At 49.5% G+C, this 19,897-nt stretch overlaps 1 protein-coding gene across 3 annotated transcripts in view; it reads left to right on the top strand.

Moving 5' to 3' along the window:
- Positions 1 to 19,897, top strand: part of LOC142006876 (ras-related protein Rab-30) — a 182,062-nt gene that overhangs the window by 38,814 nt on the left and 123,351 nt on the right. Inside the window, exon 1 of one of the 3 annotated variants that reach the window (XM_074983398.1) lies at positions 15,461 to 15,550. The exons of the other annotated variants lie outside the window; for them this stretch is intronic. The gene's annotated coding sequence lies outside the window, so the exon portion shown is untranslated. Of the gene's footprint in view, positions 1 to 15,460; positions 15,551 to 19,897 lie in introns of those variants that run through there. 3 annotated transcript variants of the gene reach the window in all.

The raw sequence follows: 19,897 nt of genomic DNA, 5'->3' as shown, positions 1-19,897 counted from the left end.
TTGCGTGGCCATTTCGAAGTTTGGGGCTGGTGTAGACGTAACCTAAGAGAGCTAGTCAAATGCATGCAATTCTCTAATAGGGCGTCATAGGAATGCAATTAAAGGAAATTTCAGTTTGGTGAACTAAAGATGCAGGAAATCTGACTGACTGCATTTGGTATCAAAGAATGCGAGGTACTGTGGCTACTCTTCAGGAGACACAGCTGTCTAGACACTTGTTGTTAGCAAAATCAAATCGGCAGATAAGATGTCTGGAAGAATCAGTTACAATGTGTTTTAACTAGGCATCCCTACCTTGTACCTTGCCTGTTTGCGCTCTTCTTTGCTGCTATTTCTAAAGTTAACCTAGTAATGTTTGTCAGCCCAGCTTCCACCCCCAGACTCTGGAAAGGAACCTCTTTTGTTTGGCAGGCCTGAGAGCAAACCCTCAGACTGCTGAGCAGTCAGCCAAGACCTTTTCTTCTGCCACTGCTCCTGTTGCTTATTTTGAACACCTCACCTTAATACAGAATTTTAACTCCTCAGGACCTATAAAAAAGACAGACTGATTGCTGGTCTCTGTCACAGAATGTGGGGGTCACCAGGCCCTATACCGCATCCATAGTGAGATGTGGCTTTCATTCAGCAGGTAGAAAAACAGGTTTATTAAAAGACAGGGCCACTGCATAGAAGTGACTTGTCAGCACAACTAGAAGCAGTCAGTACTGTCTGTCTTGAGGAGAGGGGGGTCTTGGCTCTCCTTTCTCCCTCTCAAGTCAACCGATACAACTGTCCAGTTCAAATTCAAACCAGCCAGGCCCACCCTCCTGCCTTTGTCCTTTTTCCCAGTGGGGAAAAGGTGTCACCTGGTTGCCTAAGTTACAAAGGGCATGGTGGGCCATTGCCTATGTGTGAAAAGGCATTACACCATAACTCCCATCTCCAATTATGCATTGATGCTGTGCCTAGGGAAACTCAGGCATGCACACAGAATTACTACAGGACAGTAGGAAATACATACAACCTGACAAGGGGAATATAATCCTCACAATCTACTCCTGAATTACCAAAGGTCAGTGAAACACTGGACCCACTATGCCCTGGCTTCTTCCTCTGTCCCTATGCAACTCTTCCCCTGCGTGAGTTTGCCTGTGTAAGTATATGAGTGAAGGGGAGGGTATGAGTGTGTGTGGGTGTGTGTTTGAAAGCTAATTCCCCTTTTTCCTTTAATATAACAGTGGCATTCAATAAAATATATGAGAGTGTAAACCTGGGGTGGTCTCCAGTGAAAATAACATAACGCTTAGTGGTGGAGAATGTGGGCAACAAAGGGTTAATTTGAACTGGAGCAGAATCTGACAAGGGACCAACACCCCTCCCTTCTCGGTGTCCGTCTGTGGGTAAGCTAGCTAGCTCCAGGTTGGGTCTGAGTTCCAGGGCAGTTGAGGACGAGTGGTGGCAGGAGGCCACTCAGGACAAGTTCCTGGCAGCTGTTTGTGGGTAGGCTAGTTGACTCCAGTTTGGGCTTGGGAATACATGGTAGACACCATGCTGTTGTTTAAGGGGAAAAGTGACAGGGTCCTGTTAAGAATCTGCACCAATGAACAAACTTCAGTACTGCCCAAGTTCACATCTTGTCCAGCCGCATTCCTGGGCTGGTTCCAAGGATATGCAACAAACAGACCTTTAGCTCCAATTGCAGGGGGTAATGTTGTTAGCTTTGGAAGTCCCTGGTTTAGTGCCTTTTGTCATGACTAAGGTGACATTCATGACATTCGTCTGACTTTAGGCTGATGTTCCATCTCTGGAAGACTGATGACTTCCACATCCATTGCTTTGCGGGCCAATTTTTCACGGACATAAACTCCGTTAAGATAGTCTCCTGCTTCAGCTTTATGCTGAAGTTTGGGATTAGTGCCTGCCACCAGGGTCTGTAGCTCAACTTTTGAGAACTCTGTTGTACTGATGAATAGTAATAGAGAGAGAGCCATGTTAGTCTGTATCTTAACAAAACAAAACAGCAATCATGTAGCATTTCAAATACTAACAAAATAATTTATTAGGGGATGAGTTTTCGTGGGGCAGACCCACTTCTTCTGATCTGGAAATAGTGCTGTAATGGAAATATCAGTATGCTCTGAAGAAGTGGGTCTGCCCCATGAAAGCTGATCACCTAATAAATTATTTTGTTAGTCTTTAAAGTGTTACAGGACTGCTGTTTTGTTCTGTTGTAGTGAGCTGGCCATGTTATCTGATTGCCACTTCCCAAAGTGAGTCTGTCATGGGAGCTATGATGGCCCCCATCAACGCAGGAACAAACATAAGCATCTTCATTTACAACAGCGTCTTGGGTGCTTTTAAAAGATATAAATGCTGCCTCAAACAGCCGCACAGACCACAGCAAGGTACTGGAGTTGAATGGAGAATTGTAGTCATAAAATGAGCATCCATCCTGTAAGAGACCAGACACAAGAAATTTAGGCTGAAGGAGATATGTGTTGCTCTCTGGCATGCCAGGATCCTTTCCCATCCCCTTTGTGCCATGCCTAGTGGAGCTATAGCACAAAGAGATATCTTAGTCCAGCATATTTTGGAGGCAGTGGATTTTGAGAAGCTAGTTCTCAACACCAAAAGGAGACTGGGATGGAGAGACTTAGTTGGTAACAATAGAATACAATTATCAGAAGGGGAGCCATGTTAGTCTGTATTTGCAAAATAATGAGGAGTCTTGTGGCACCTTAAAGATGAACAGATTTATGTTGGCATAAGCTTTTGTGGGCACAGATCCACTTCATCAGATACATACTGACAAAGTGAGTCTGTGCCCACAAAAGCTTGTGCCCAAGTAAATCTGTTAGTCTTTAAGGTGTCACAGGATTGGACTCACTGTTTTAGTACAGGTGTCAGCAACCTGTGGCTCCAGAGCTGCATGTGGCTCTATAAGCAGTCACTTGTGACTCTGAGTGCTGCTGCTGCTGCTGCTGACTTTTCTTGCAGCTCTGGAGGCTGCCTCCACATAAACAAAATAACTAAATTCTGTTGCCTGTCATTAAACCAACTGAATTGAGATTTTTTCTTGAAGTGGCGGCAGCCTCCGGAGCTGCTGAGCAGTCAGCAGCAGCAGGGAGCTTCGGAAGAGAAGGGCGGTATGGCAGGGGAGCCACCCGCACTACATGTGGGGGGAGCGTTAAGCCTGCCAGAGAGCTGTCAGGAGAGGTGGCCGAGCCTGCCCCTGCCGGAGCTGCACAGCTCTGCCAATGAAGAGGACGTGGCAGGGAGCAGTGCGGGGGGCAGGGGCAGAGGTTGGGGCTGAGGCAGGTTAATCTTGGGGATTAAGGGGGCAGTTTGGGGCTGGGAGGGGTTAAACCTGGGGATTGTGGGGTGGCGGTTTGAGGCTGAGAGCGGTTAAGCCTGGAAATGGGGGGGTAGTGTGGGGCTGAAAGGGGTTAAGTCTGGGCGTGGGGGGTGGGTTTGTGGGTGGAGGGAGTAAAGCTTGGGGATTGGGAGGCAGATTTGTGGGCTGAGGTGGGTTAAGCCTGCAGATGAGGGTAATAACTTTCTGACTGGTACAAATCATTGTGTGTGCACTGTTCTTATAATAGGAGTGACAAACTGTATGGTTTGACTTGATTAAGGACTGTCTCATAGTCACATGCAATGAGGCTCTTGAAATATTGATTTTGTAACTGAATTTGAAAAGGTGGCTCTTCTTGCTCTTTCAGTTGAAGGCTCCTGTTTTAGTTGTGAACAATGGCAGTTACTCTGACTTGGTTAACCTGGGACAGCATGATAGTAGGTTTCTGACTACAGGCTGTTTTTTAAGGACAATTTTATTCCTTGTTGGAGAGCTGGACACAAGGAAGTCTGCTGGCTTTCCACACAAGACACATTCCCGTTAATGTTTTTGGCTGTAGTTTTTGAAACCTTCTCAGATTATTTTTCTTTTGGTGAGGAGGGAATAACTTTTGAGTGGATTAATTCTTTAAAAGCCATTTTTGGCTGGCGTAACTCAGTACAGTTTTTCGCAATTTTGAGGTCTGTCCGTCCAACGCTTGTGTTGTTTTCTTAACCGTTTGCATACTAGTCCTATAGAAATGCTGTATGTTTGATTATACATTGTATATGCATAGGGCGCGAGAAGCTATTTGGTTTCAGTGTCTAGACATGTCTTTGAAGTCTGTACAAAAGTTGTGTTCAACTGTTCCAGTTAGTTTGAAGTTCAGTAGACAGAAATCCAAGCTCTGTTAGATTAATGTAAACAAACATGGATATTGGTTTAAGCATAAACACTACTGCCTCATTTTTCCACTTTCTCCAAAAACTTGCTTTATTTTTTAAAAGCCACATAAGAACAAAGCACATAGGAAAGAACACCCAGTTCACATTTGCATTCATTGCTCAGTCACCATTGTATACATTCACGTCAGTGCTACTTTTGATCCTGCATGAAAAATTGATCTTCTCCATGTCAGTTTGCAAATGGTTGCGTTCTAATGTCCATTTTAATATTGTCTCATCAGCAACATAGAAGCTGTTCTAAAACACTCCCAGAGATGAGGAAATGGTGTCCCAGGCAAACAAGCGCAATGGTGCTCTGATTTTCCCCCCCCCCATGCATAAAATTTTGCTCTTAAAGCAGCTTCTATATCTGGGAGCTAAAGTATTTTACAGACTTCAGCATGGAGTGCCTGTGTGCTGTGAAAAGTCTTCATCCTCATCCAAATCAGCATACCTCCCATCTGACAAAGCTGCAGGGAGCTGAGCCGCAGTGTGTATGGCCCGGGTCTTCATTAGATCCTCCGTGGTGGTAAATATCCCTGCGACTTTTCCAAGACCGTGATGAGGGAAATAAACTTTGCCAAAAGGAAATAATGAGGGAAACTCCATACAGGTTGTCCATGTAGGGGACATGGGCTGGGCTTACATATGCATCTCACAACCCTTCACAAATGAAAGATATTCTGTTTATATGTTATGTAAATCCCTAGCATATCTGGACCTGAGTGCTTTGCAATATATGAGCTTGCAGGAGATAATTTAATGGCTGACGTATTAAGCTTAGCTTTGAATTTGTACTAACTGTAATATTTTCTGTATACATAATTACTGCTGTTTGGACTTTGTTTGGGTTAATTTCCTTTGTGTACAGGAGACTTAAAACAAAAATGAATGGAAAACTTCCCTACAGCCACAGCAATTATGTAAATGCTTTTGAATCTTCTTGTGGCTTATTCCTTAAAGATCTAGCTGCTAGAAATAGCTTCTCATTCTAGTGCTGGGATCGGCAACCTTTCTGAGGCGGAGCACTGAAATCTGACCTTTTGACCTGTACATATGGTGATACAGTAGGGTCTCAACATTATTTCCAAGCAGCCGCTAGCGACCGCTTCCCCGGGGCTCTGTGACATAGAGCGCCGGCAGCTGCCGCTTCCCGGTGCTCTGGGGTAGAGTGCCAGCGGCTGCCACTTCCCAGGGCTCTGGGCAGCAGCGCCAGTGGCCACGGCTTCCCTGGGGCTCCGGGCAGAAGTGCCAGCAGCCGCGGCTTGCCTGGGGCTGGGAGTGCTGGCAGCCACTGCCAGGGGCTCTGGGCAGGGAGCACCGGCAGCTGCTGCTTCCCTGGTGCTCCAGGCAGGGAGTGCTGGCAGCCAGGAGCTGCCATATTTGCCAAATTCAACATGCGTGAGGGTTCTCAACAGGGAACCCTTGCGAATGTTGAGATTCTACTGTACTTTTTAAAGTCACTAATAGTCCTACTTACAGCAGCTTCATTAATAAAGATGTAGAGCTTTACCATTTAATCGTTGGTTGGTAGCATTAGCTGGTCTTTTGTTAATCAACAGGCAGCCTGGCTTTGAGCAAGCTCCCAGCTGCATGGGGGAGCAGGGGCGGGGCTGAGCTCCAGCCTCACATGCCAATGAAAATAGGCTTGTGTGCCCCCCTTGGCACCTGTGCCAGGGGTTGCTGACCACTGTTCTAGTGAATAGTGTGACACAACAGGCCTTTTGACTTCTAGAGGAGCCAGGAGTGTATCAGGTGGACAGGACAGTGCACTGACTGTATGGGTTTGTAGCTTTTGCGTGAATAAACTGTGAGCTTAGGCAAGTCAGTTTGACTCTGTGCCTGTTTCATGTCTGTAGAAGAGAAGTAGGACTTTTCACCTGTGGTGGGTATCATGCAAAGTATTACTAGAATTCCCACATTTGTGACAGCCTCCTCCGGGGCATCGTACCAGGCGGTGGGGTCAATAGCTACCATGGGCCCCCAGGCAAGGGCGGGGGCTGGTTCTGTGCTCCACAAAGGGTGGGGCCAAGGGTGGAAAGGGTGGGGCCTAAGGCGATCAGCCCTTCGTGCTTCCCAGATAGCGCGCTGCGCTCCTGTCACAGCAGCACGGAGTGGTGGAGCAGCACTGTCATGGCATTTCATAGGGACCCGGGGCAACTGTCTGCTTTGTCCCCCTCTTTCTTCCCCATCAGCAGGCCTGGTAGTGGGGACTGGACCCTAGATCCAAAAGCATGAGCTTGTTCTCCCTGAGCTAAAAGCCAGCTCTGATTAACTCAAAAGCCCTATAGAGTCCTGGAGTTGGATATGGGCTAGCCATGAGAGGGGGACAGAGTTCTACTAAGTAGGTGGGGTTACAGAAATGACAGTTATTGCTGTCCCTACAAGATGAGCTAAATTGAACCCTGGAAGATCAACCTCTGCAGCATTAATCTTCAGGTATGTACAGATGTGCCCTGAGTTTTGACATTTATTGCTGTGAAGAGTTATTGTTTGCCTCTTGCCCATTGTGTTGGGTTCAGAATGCTGCAGGGTGATTCCAATCTGATCAAAATAACCCAAGCTACTGATTCTCTTTAAAGGAATATTCTTCTATTTGAAAATTATTTAATCGATAAATTAATTAAAAGTAGATTTCAGGTCCCATCCCTGCCCCTTCAGTCCTCTCTGGCTCCATTAAAGTCTGCCATCAAGAAGGGAAAACTGACTCGACAGGGAAGACAGTGAAACTTACTATAAGCAAATGTGAAAAGAAATACATACTGTCAGTGCTTTCTTTGTACAGTACTTGCCTGTACTGAGTACTGGCACCTTGGCAGCCCCAGCCATGGGAATGGCTGGGCAGAGGGAGGGGGAGCTGGCTGAGTACCAGCTCCTCTTTTTTTTGTTTTTGTTTTTTTTTGTTTTTTACAATAAAGCACTGCATCCTGTGATGGATTGGGTGGATGGTATCCCCTTGGGACTGTCACCTGACGTGCTGAAATACCACTGAACCCACCTTCCTGCCCTACAAGATGCCTGTGCAGCTGTTGGCGGAAAAGGTCAGCAGGGGAACAGCCCAACTACAGGACAATTAGTACCTTTTAAAAAATAAGTCAGGGTGCCTTTTTGGTGTTCCAAATACATGACCAGCCCGCCTAATACGGGACAGATGGTCACCCTGTCTCTGAAAGACCCCCCCCATCTCCGAAAGACCCCTATCTCCAGTGTTTATGGGCTAACCCACACATCTGTAAGAAGGCTAAACGTCATTATCTCTTTGCTAGTGAGCCATTATAACCTTGAAGTACCATTAAAGGTCCTCCCTTTTTATGACAACATTACTAACACAGGCTTACGCTTGATATTCCGAACTTGATGTACAAATATGACACATGTTTTATAAGGTTTATCATATTTGACCTTTCGAAAAAGAGGACACCCGTCAGAGGAGTGTGTCTGTATCATGTTGTATTAATATACCATACACACTATAACACATTAATATAATGTGCATTGGTAGATCCTAATACAGATACACTCCATCTCGGGATGTCCTCTTTTTGATATGATAACTTTACACATGTATGTAAATAGGAAAATCCTATTCAGTAGAGCAGTGTTTTTTTGGAAAAAAAGAGGAGCCAGTACTCAGCCGGATCTCCTACACGGGACTGCCACGGTTAGTCTTCAACTGGGGTCCTAGCAGCTGGGACTGCCCGTGGGGCTCGGTGCCCCAGCCAGCTCCCTGCCGTGGGGCTGATGGGGTGCCCCCTGTTCCCTGGCTGGGGATCCGTGCCTGGGGCTGCCAGAGTACTGGTAGTACTGGCACAAAAAAAGCACTGCAGCTTATTATAACTTCTCCAATGATATCATACATGAGGTATTTTCATAAAGCATATTCCAGTTGTGTCAGACTCCTGTTCATAAGCATATTTGCATAAAGCATATGGATTGCCCTGTCTCACACACATTAAAAAAAACTGGTACAGGGAACCAAGAAAATGTTGTTTATTCTAATATTTTTTATAATGATCTTCTGTTTTATTTGTTACAGTAATGGGGAAGATAATTCAGGTAGAAATTAGATTCTTCTCATTCATCCCAACTCTGTTGCTTAAATTTTGAAATATATAAAAGTTGGCAGTGCTCCTTAAAATGTCTGAAAGTGTTTGTTTTAATGTGTTGTAAAACAAAACATCTGTGCTCCAGAGCTGAGCTTTGAGACACGAAATAGCAGCCTGGGACTAGTGTTATTTGAATTATGTGTTCTTACATGCAGTGGTGGTTCTAATGGATCTTCCAACGCAGCACTTGGCTGCTATAATAAAAGAAAAATGTGTGTGTCTCAAAAGAAGGGTGTGCCCTGACATGCAGAGAAATGGGTGTTGCTAGGACCAACACACTTAACTTTGCTCACACACATAATCCTGTGGAAGGTGCATTCCATGTAAGGGGGGTCATGTCGTTTTTTTAGATACAGCTACTTCAACATTCTGTAGCTAGATTGTAATTTTGTTCCTGCAGAAAGGCCGCAGTTTGTCTTCCCAGCCTGAGAAGTTTGCTGTAATCAAAACGTATAAGCCGCATCTACATTAGCCATTACTTTTGAAATTTCAGGCCCTCTTTTGAAAGAGAGCGCAGAGCATCTATACAGCCACATGCTCTTTCGAAAGGAAAATTGAAGGAATGCACCCCAGCTTTCGAAATCGCTCTTCCAAACTTGAAATAGGAAAAGTCCCCCTCCCCCTTTAGAAAGAAGACAGGTGTAAATGCTTTGCGACCTGCTCTTTTGAAAGAGCGGAGTCTCCCATGACAGCAGCCAGTTGGGATGCAGAGATGTGCTGCCTAGCACCTGTGGGGCTCTATGATCCATGAGTGCAGCAGCCCTGAAAGCCACATGGACCCAGAAACGCTGTTGCAGGATGCTGAGAGCTTGCAGGCAACAGCTTTTAGACATGCTGCCCCTGCACACCCCAGCGAGACCTCCAGCAGCTCCTGGAGCAGCAGGGCCAGCACCCAGCCACATGAGGTGCCCCAGGACTCCCTCTCTGAGTGTGCCCAGGGCTTACAGGGGTTCAGCTAGCGGGGAAGAACGAGTCCCCTCCTGGACTGTGCATTAGCTCAGGGACCTCTTGGGCCTATGGCAGGAGGAGGAAGTCCTGTGGGAGATGGGCACAAAGCGGCAGAACAAGGCTGCTTTTGCCAGCTGGCCGAGGATCTGTCCACCCAGAGCCACCCTGTCTGCACTCCTCACCAGGTCAGGAATAAGGTCAAGGGGCTGCGGCAGGGATATGCCCAGGCTAGGGACTCGGCCAGCCGGTAAGGGGCAGGGCCTGCCTCCTGCCCCTTCTGTGAGGAGCTGTGGGACCTCCTCAGGCCCAGGAACACCACCTTCCCCACCTGCTGTTCTGGACACTGCCACAGAGGGGCCCCACCCTGGGGACGATGACAAGCTGGGATCTGCAGTCAGCCCCACCACACCACGCCAGAGCTGGAGCCAGCTGCAGAGTGGTCCAGCAAGGAGGATGAGCTGGTCATAGACGTCACCTCCCGCTTCCCCAGCCATGCCTCTGCCAGCCGGGCATCCTCTGTCCTCAGTGGTGGACACTCTGGTAAGTACCTGACAGGGCACACACCCCAGATCACAGGGTAGGGGCTCTATCCCCACCAGAGGGCCACATGCACCCCCAGCAGACAAGGGCCAGCCACAACCCAGGTGGGCAGTGACCCTTGGGATGGTGTCATGGCTGCCAGTGGCCTTCATCACCTGCTCCCACAGATAGTGCCACGGGCCGCTCTCAGGGGGAGGGATGGGCAGAACCAGACCTCACAAGGGGGTCGCCCTCAGGGGGCTTGGGACCCCTTCTGCCAACATGGTCCCCCAGGGCGGCCCAGCCATCGGACGGGTGACAGGGACCCGCTGCCCATAGGGGGATGGGGAGGTGTGGCCCATAGGGCAGGGATTGGGTCTCACAGCCTGTCCCTCTCTTCTTTTCCCCTTCCACCGTTTCTCCCGCCAGCCACCGTGCTGTAGCCCCCACCATACTCTTACAGTCTCATAAAAGGGAATTAATATTTCTAGTCTGTCTAGCCTTCTTACTGGCTCTTACTTCTTGAAAGTTCTGAGTTTTCAATTTCTGTTTCTCAGCAGACTAAAAAGCAACATGTGCAAAGAAAGACAAGCTGGATGGGATTGTTTTTTGTTCCGTTCTTATGTGGTGGTGGACCTTGGCCAAGAACAGCAGAGGAGTTAGTTAAGACATTGTCTTAAAGACAGAGAGACAATATATAGGAGAGGACGGAGGCAGTATAGAAAGGAACAGTGAAGTGGGCTAGCAAGAAAAAGGGAAAACATTATTCAGCTCACACACAGCTTCTTATATTCCCCCCCCCCCCCCCCCCTCCCGCCCTTTTGCCACAGAAAAACTGTCACAATTTCTGGGCATAAGAGAGACCTTAACTGGGAATATTTTGAAGAAATTCATTCCCAGGGCAAAAAAGGAAAACATCAAGTGTTAGAAATACAAGATGATGAGGCAGGACTTAATTGCAAGAATGAAACATCATATGGGAAACTGCTTATTGGGAGAAAATTATGTGGATGTGGCTGAGTGGATCTACTGGTTAGTAGTGTAAATAATTCGCTTTGCAATGCATTATTCTTTAGGACTCTCTCTATGCCTTTTAGGCTACATCTACACTAGCACACTACGTCGAATAGCCTATTTCGAAGTAAGAACATCGAAATAGGCTACTTCGACGCATATCGTCTACACGTCATCCAGGGCTGGTGCTGTCGACGTTCAACGTCTAAGTAGCGATGGGGAGCGTCAAAAGGAGCTGCCCTGGAAGGAAATGTGGAGCATCCACACACACAAGCACCCTCTTTCGAAATAAGGGTCCAGGAAAGCCCGCGGACCGGGTCACAGACTGGACTAGCCCTTCTGGGGGAGCTGCAAGCTGTTCCTTTAAAGGCCCCGTCCCAGACACACCCGGTCTGCACAGCACGAGGTCTGCAGAGCAGTAGCCACTCTCTCGCAGACCAAGTCACAGCAGATATGGACACCCAGCAGCAGGAGGAAGAGGAGGCCCTCCAGGTAGTCATCCAGGGGGCAAGCGCCCTGCTAGGTGCTGCCCAGGAGGCCGCCCAGTGGTTCCTGCCAGAGGCAGGATGCCCCTGACCACCAGGCTACCCTCTTCCTCCCTCACCGGCTGCTTCCCCGCCTCTGGAACTACCCCACCAGCTCCGAGGGTTGGGAGCAGCTCATCATGCAGGAGTGGGATGACAATATGTGGCTCCGGAACTTCCGCATGCACCAGCAGACCTTTCTCGAGCTCTGCCAGTGGCTCACCCCAGCACTGAGGCACCATGACACCCAGATGTGGCGTTCCCTCCCCGTTGAGAGGAGGGTCGCAATAGCTGTCTGGAAGCTGGCCACTCCAGACAGCTATCGCTCTGTGGGACACCAGTTTGGAGTGGGAAAGGCCACGGTCGGGACATCATCATGGAGGTAAGGAGGCCCGGGCACGCACCCACTGGAGGCCGGGGGGGGCCAGGTGTGGGGATGCGGGGGAGGGAGGGAGGGGCCGGGTATGGGCTGGGGAGGGAGGGAGGGAGGGGCCGGGTGTGGGGCTGGGGAGGCAGGAGCACCGGGGAGCAAGGGGCTGGGCAGGTGGGGTACCTGGGGAGGTGCCCAGGAGGGGGGCCTGGGGAAGGGCCCCGGGGCACCCTGCACAGCCTCATGGGCGCCTGTGTTCCCTCCCCACAGGTGGTCCGTGCGCTTAACGCCATGTTGCTCCAGAGGATCGTCCAACTTGGGGACCTGGACGCAGCTGTCGCTGGATTTGCCTCCATGGGGTTGCCGAACGGCTTCGGGGCCCTGGATGGGACCCACATCCCCATCTGCGCCCCGGACCACAGCGGAGGAAGATAGATAAACCGCAGGGGCTACCACTCCGTGGTCCTGCAAGCCATGGTGGACAGTCGGAGCCACTTCCAGGACGTGTACGTGGGCTGGCCTGGCTGCACACATGATGCCCGTGTTTTTAGGAACTCGGGCCTGTGCCGCCAGCTGGAGGCAGAGACCTACCCCTTTGCCTCGTGGCGGATGCGGCCTACCCCCTCCAGCCCTGGCTCATGCGCCTGTACACCAGCCACCTCAACACCTGCCAGGTGCGGTTCAACGCCCACCTGAACCACGCCCGCCAGGTGGCGGAGAGGACATTCAGCCATCTGAAGGGCCGCTGGTGGTGCCTCCTTGCCCGACTGGACGTCAGCCTCCAAAACATCCCCCAGGTTGTGGGTGCGTGCTGCACGCTCCACAACATCGTTGAGAGCAAGGGGGAGGCCTTTGTCCAGGGGTGAGCGGTCAACACCGGCACGGGCTTCCCCCAGCCAGCTGCCGCACCCAGCCACCAGGCCCACCATGAGGGGGTGCGGGTCCTCAAGGCCCTGCGGGCCCACTTCGATCAGGGAGACCCCTGAGCACCTCCCTGGCCTTCCCCAGAAGACCCCCCAACACACACAGCCCACATTGCCCGCACACTACCCCCCCAACAAGCACACGCCTCCAGCTTTTTGGAAAATAAAACCTTTTTTTTTCTGAAACCTGAAAACTTGTTTTGTTCAAAACAGAAACTGCAACGAATATACAAAAAGGGGGACAACTATATACATGGGGGCCCAGCGGACGGCTCGGCCGTTGGCCCATCAGTCCGGGGTGGGAGTAGAGGGGCGCGACCCCCAGCGGGTACAGCTTGCAACCGCCCCCCTGTGTCCACGGTCCTCGGCATGGCCGGCTGGGGGCTGGGAGGACCGGCAAGTATGGCCGGGATGCCTCCACTGGCCGGTCTTCAGCCCCAGTGGGCTCTGTGGAGCTTGCAGGTGGCGAGGCGGGTGGGGCAGCAGGCGGTGCGGCAGGGGGGCCTCGGGTGGAGCAGTGGGGAGGGCGGCCCGGGGGGCAGCGGGGGGGTAGGAGCTGGGCAACGGCCTCCCGGATCGACTCAGCTATGTCCTGAAAGACCCCCATAAAGTCCTCCCATGTCGCCCACCGCCAGATGGGCTCCTCCCAGTCAAACCGGAGTCTCTCCTCCACCGGAGAGCTGCCAGAAGCTGTGGGTCCACAGGGGCCATCCCCAGAATCCGGCAGTGGCAGGACCGTCCCACTGCCCTTGGGGGTGTCTCCAGCCACTGGCGGTGACTGACCTCCAGCAGGCTGTCAGGGATGATGGAGGGTGCCTGGCTGCCTGGGGCGTCGGATGCTGCAGCTGGAGAGAGGGAGGGGAAGGCTGTTAATAGAGTGCCCTGGCCCATGGTCCGTTCCCCCCGCCCTCAGGGCCCGTTCTCCCCGTCCCCTCTTGGGTGCTGGGTCTCTGTCCCCGTTGGTGGGTTTGATGTCCATGTTGGCTGTCGCCATGGTATTGTCCCCCCGCCCCCGGGGTTAAGGCTGAGTGCTGTCCATGGGTACGGGTGCCAATGGGCGCTGATGGCCGTACAGTGGCTGGGCGTTTGTGGGTTGGGGTCCGCTGGGGGTGTGTGAGGCTCCCGGTCGTGTCTGGTGCCCCCGCCCTGTGGCCCATGGGTGTGTGCTCTGTGGGGTACGTAACTGACTGTCCATTGCCGCGGTTGGGGGAAGCCTGGCGGACGCCCGGCTGGTGCTCCGGGAGGGGAGGTCGATGAGGAGCCCCCCTCCTCACTGCTGGACCCCTCCTCTGCTGTCCCGAGGGGGGGCTCCTCAGGTGGGCCCCAGGGTGCGCAGCTGGCCTCCGGGCCAGACTTCAGCTCTGAGGCCTGCTGGGGCTCGTCGGCTGTGGTGTCAAGGGTGGCTGGGGGGGAGGAGGTGTCCCAGGGGCCCAGGATGGCCCTGAGCTCCCTGTAATAGGGGCATGCAGCAGGGGCAGCCCCAGACTGGCTGGCCAAGTCCTGGGCCCAGGTGTACTCCTGCCACAACTCCTTCACCTTACTCCGGACATGATCCGGAGTGCGAGCAGGGTGACCCCGGGTGGCCAAGGCCCTCGGCCAGTCGGGCGAATGCTCCTGTGTTCTGCCACCTGCTCCCCATCATGTGGAGCACCTCCTCTTCACCCCAGAGCCCCGGTAGGTCTCGGAGCTCGGCCTCTGACCAGGAGGGGCCCCGCCTCTTTTTGGCCCGCCCGCTTGGCTGCTGGGGGTGCCTGGGTCCCCTCAGGAGGGAAGCCCTGGGGGCGCTTGGGGGGCTGGCTTGATGCCATGGCGCTGGGTGCTCACGTTGGGGTCTGTAGAGGGAATGCAGGGCTAGCATGTGCGTGTGCTGCTGCCTGTACGCTCTCAGCTTCCTGCCACAGGAAATCCGGGTCTATGGTGCTTCAAAGGCTGCTGCGCGCAGGGACCATAGAGCCCCACAGGGGCTGGACAGAGCATCTCAACCCCTCAGCTGGTGGCTGCCATGGAGGATCCCGCTATTTCGAAGTAGCAAGACGCAGATCGTCTACACACACCCTGCTTCAGTGTTCAACGTCAAAGTAGGGCGCTATTCCCATCAGAAGATGGGAATAGCGACTTCGACGTCTCGCCGCCTAACGTCGATTTCAACATTGAAATAGCACACGGTGTGTGTAGACGTGACGGGTGCTATTTTGATGTTGTGCTGGCTACTTTGAAGTAGCTGGCTAGTGTAGACGCACCTTGAGTGTAAGTGTGATTTGACAAGTAAATTCCCAAGCTGTTTCCTGTGTTGGAAGTTGCCAGGAAAAGAAAAAGTTTAGCTTAGCTAATCCTTATGGCTTGCTTAATTAGTTTAGACCAGTGTCTTCCAATTTTATTTGGCCACAGAACCCTTTTAAACTTGAAAGAATTTTGTGGAACCCCTCATAACAGTGTTATATATGGAGCTGAAAAAGTAGACCACAAATAAGTAGGGAAAATAATAAACAAATGCTAAACAAGGTCATGAGATCAACATTTAGTTTAATTACACATATTTCATAACAAAAATCACATTTAATTTAATTGATTTAATAGAGTGAGTACAGGGATTTACGGTGGTATATAACACGCGCACTGCTGAGTAGTGACATCATCATCCCCACTCTCTGGCTAAGCTGGCATTACACAGGGACACTTATCGTGGCAAACAAATGAAAATTGTTTTTAATAAAATTCATAAATGCTTAAATATTTATTTATTTTTTTTAAATCATAAAATGTTATTGTAATGGAATTTTCTTGTGGAAACCTTATTTTCACTTTACAGAACCCAGGGTTCCATGGAACACCGGCTGGGAGACACTGGTTAAGACTCTATCACTCAAGCATACAATACAGAAAGCTGCGGTAAATGAAATGTAGAGTTGCCAGTTGCCGCTGAGTGTCAGATTCTTATTTTATATTACATAATGCATGCCCCTTATTTTGGAGCATCATGGCCACAGACCATAATCATGATGCTATAAATCTTGTCCTTATTTACTTCAGCATAACTCATCCTTTCCAAAGGAACTCCATTATGTATTTGTTTTCTCAAAAAACAGACATTCCAGTGAGATCAATGGGGCGTACCCCAAAACGAAATACATTCTAAGCACAGCCAGTTTTATTTTTGGTAACCTGATTTAAATGAATGGCGTTTTTTTGGTGATTTAAATCAATCCACCTTGGAGCTTTGAATTTATATTGTCTATCTGTTTAGCTCTACTTTGTTGTTCAGCCCTTTTGCTATGGTTGTGGATGTTTAATAAATAAAATTACTTATCCACAACACTCCTGTCAATAGGACACCTTAATACTATGTAATGGACTCTGAAGAGTGATAAAAATGTTTTTCAGCTTGCCCCCTTGGGCTGGCAGTGCCTCCTTCCTCTTGCAGGCTGTGCATCATCACCACCTTCTTTCAAATCTCTCTTTATAATTCCTTATCTCTCTGTGCGACAGCCATGCCACCTCCTTTATTCCAGCACCTAAGCATCTCAAAACCAACGTTACAAAAAGGTACTGAATAAAATAAAGTAGCTAGTATGATTGACTGGGCCCATAAAGAACAGCCCCCCTAAAAGCTCAGTATTCCCTTCCTTCTGATTTCCAATTCATGTGTGTCCTCTCTTCTGCAATCCCTTTACACATCCTGGAGATGGATCTGTTGTCCTTGTTGTTTTTGTTATTGTATGGTGTGCCCAGGTCCAGCAGATGGATTCATGAAGGTTGATTCTTAAGCCTAGGTTGAATCTTGTGAATTTTAATTGATCCCTATGTGAGTAGATCCCTCTGCAGGATAAGGGCTTAGTTTTTGGGGACATGAATGTCTATCATTTGAAATACTATAGTTTTTGATTGAGGCCCCTGGGAATTTTGCTATTTTAAGTTCTTATGGGCAGAGACCTATTTTATTGGCTTTCTCCTACAGCTCTGTAGACACAGTCTATTGTTACTGAGACACCTTTTGTCTTGAGCCTGGGGATAAGCTTATTTCCTGATCTCTAAGGTGTGTAAAAGAGTAGGTCAGTGTAACTCATCTTAGGGCTGCTCTGAGAAAAGCCTTTGACCTTTGGTAGTCACATGATGATTCCATGGAAAGGATAGTTGGTGCAAATCTTTGCCACTCCACATGTTTACAGTAGGTCTGAATTTGACCTCAAATGTAAACCCTGCCCCAAGCAGAGTAGCTATGCTCAGAGAGAGAGAGAGAGAGAGAGAGAGAGAGGTCATGTGGAGTCTATTAGGGACCTCACACTTGCCCATCTGTTTTGCATGGAGGTGCCTAGTATTATGAAGATCAAAGACTGCCGTTGTCATAAATCCCTATGATAGGAAAATAATGGGAAAAATCCCATGAGGCAAATATGTGAGTGTGAGGCTGTGTCAAGCTTACAACATTTCTCCCTTTTAAAAGGGGAACTCAGTTACTCAAAGCAATTAACATTTCCACGCTGACTTTTGAATCCTTGCCCTGAATTACCATTGCTTGTTCTGTTGCCCTGAGTGACTCTGCATTGTACATTCGGGATGTCAGGATGTCAAAGATAAGGAGGAACTTTCTGTTCCCATCCAGACAGATGCACAGAAGAGCAGTGCAAAGAGCAGATAAAAAGAAACTATCCAAACTCAGGAATCACAATGAAAAATACTAGACAGGGAAACCAGGCTCAACTTGGGAGAACCAATATGTGAAGGGAGACAGATACAGGAAGAATAAAGCTTTCTGCCAGAAACTAAATAAAACTGGAAATTAAATTCTCTGGGCAATAATTCCCCACACGTATTTGCTGCAGATAAATTCCTTGCCCGTGGTACATGCTGAACAAAATAACACCCCAGAAAAATATCTTAATCATCCCCATAACTGCATGCAGACAATTGAAAAAACTGTAAGGTGAAAAAAAAAAAAGGTGGATTTTGCTGACTTTACGCCCATGAGTAGGTCCCGCTGACATTCCTGGCAAGTGTCAAGGAACAATACCAAGCTCAGAACTTACCATAGGAACTGGGTGCTGTGGGCAGTAGGTGTCTGTCATAAGGGAGTAGCCTGGGGGACAAGCACACCATGAAGTCTCATTGATACAATTCACAGACAGTAGAGCTGCCTGTGGCCCCATTGTGCTGAGGTACTCCCTTTAAGATCTGCTTTGGAGAGTGTGGAACGTGCACTGGGACTTCGACGTCATCAGGAGGACTGTGTGTGTATGGCCAGGGGCAGTAGATCACCAAGTCAGGATGCCCATAGATTTCCCCTGCTCTTGTTTCCTCTTCTCTGGTGTCCTCCTGCCCCCAAGCAGCAGCTGGACCGCCGTGGTCCATGAATCCCTACACTCACTCACTCCAAAGTTCAGCGAGTGGCCTTGCGAGCTGGTGCATGCAGTCGCAGTGCCACTCAGGCTTGGCTCAATCCAAAAGTGGCTGGATTGTAGCCCAGGTGGTATGTCTGCTCCCAGCTCTGGCTGGCGGTAGATAACCCTACAGTCCGTGATGTGCGTCTGGGAAGAAAAGAGTTCTCTCCCTCTCATAATGATTCATGGGATGTTTTCTGCCCTTCGTGCCTCTTCTGGATTTCACTGTGAGTGAGTGTGATCCAACTCCTACTTATTAATTTTAGGAGGCAATGCTTAGCAGGTCACAGGTGTGTGACGAGGAGTTGTTTTTAATCTGAATCAGTAACTAAAAAAATACTAAATGCTTTGTTACAGTTCCTTGGAGATGCACTAGTCCAGTGGTGGGCATCCTGTGGTCGGCAGGCCACATGCTGTGGCCCACTGGGGTTCCATCTGTGGCCCACAGACTCCTTGTCTGCTTTCTCCCCCATATGCCACTGGGGCACTGGAGCCCTGCACTTTCCTACTGCTCCCCTACTTTCCCACTGCTGCGAATCAGCTGTTTGCCGTTGTTCAAGTTCTGAGTGGGAGGGGAAAGAGCGGGGATAGAGCGTGAATGAGCAGATTTGTGGTGCTCTGAAAGCACTGGGAAGGAGAGGGAGGATTAGGAAGTGCGAGGCTCTGGCGCACGAGAGGCCTGGGGGAAGGGGTGGAGGGAGGGTGGTACATGGGGCTGCAGGTGGAAGTCCGTTGGGCCATGGTCCACAGGTTAACCCCCACTGATACAAAGGAAGGCCACTCGTGAGGGGCCCACTCACTAGTCTTGGTTTCCCATTGCTGCGGTAGTTCCTGGCCAGTCAGAACAACAGTTATAGTGGTTCAAATACTCTGACTTCGTTAAGAGAGAAAGAGGAAAGAAAAATATGTTAATATGTGACTGAGGCATCAGAAAAAGTCCCTTGGATAAAAGCTGCTGGAGTGAAAACTGTGTAACAGTAATTACTATAACTTTTTGATTAGACCAGTTCTGACACTGCTAGGAAGCTCTGCACTGTGTTCCTATGTAATACTGAGAGTTCATAATCGAAGGCCCCAGTCCTGTGAGGAGTTCTGACCACACCATGTGGACCCACTGCAGTGAGATTTGATGCAGAGCTCCGCATTCAGTGTTCATTGTAGGTTGGGGGGAGGCATTAGATAAGCCCTTGCCTAGGCACAAAAGTTGTTGTACCACTTTAACTAGACCAGTATCATTACAGTGGCACAACTTCCCTAGTGTGGCTACCACTATACTGCTAGAAAGGTGCTTAGACTGGTATTTCTTAGGGAACAGGATAAAGCTATCTTTACCTTAGTGTAACCATGTTCACACTAGGATTATATAACTGTACTGGTAAATCACACCCCTAACCAGCATAGTTATGCAGGTACAAAACTGTGTATAGATAAAGCCTAAGTGAGTTAGGAATACAAATCCCATTGATTTTTCTTAATAAAACCTTGTGCTCCTAATTCATTGAAACACTTGAAAATTCCACCTATGGCCTTAAAAGTAAGAAAAGTTGAATTTAGAACACACTGAGAAGCCTAGACATACACTTCTGATTTTTATTAAAGTGACTTGGGTGGTGTGGGAGTCGTACAGAGTGGATAGCAGAGTGATACAGTTGTTGAAGGATATTAACGACAATGCGGAGGCAGCAGTGAGAACGTTCGGGGAGTTGGGAGTTTGGTTAGAATAAGCAGAGGTACGAGACAAAGAGATCTGATATCGCCAAGTATCTTCATCACGCACCTAGAGAGAGTGATGGACAAGATCAAGCAAGAGTTAGAAGGGATATCTGTGCATAAGATGAGAATTAACAACTTGAGTTTTGAG

The sequence above is a fragment of the Carettochelys insculpta genome, chromosome 1 (genome assembly GCF_033958435.1).
Source record: "Carettochelys insculpta isolate YL-2023 chromosome 1, ASM3395843v1, whole genome shotgun sequence".
In the NCBI taxonomy this organism is placed as follows: domain Eukaryota; kingdom Metazoa; phylum Chordata; order Testudines; family Carettochelyidae; genus Carettochelys; species Carettochelys insculpta.
This window is presented reverse-complemented; position numbering and strand designations above follow the sequence as displayed.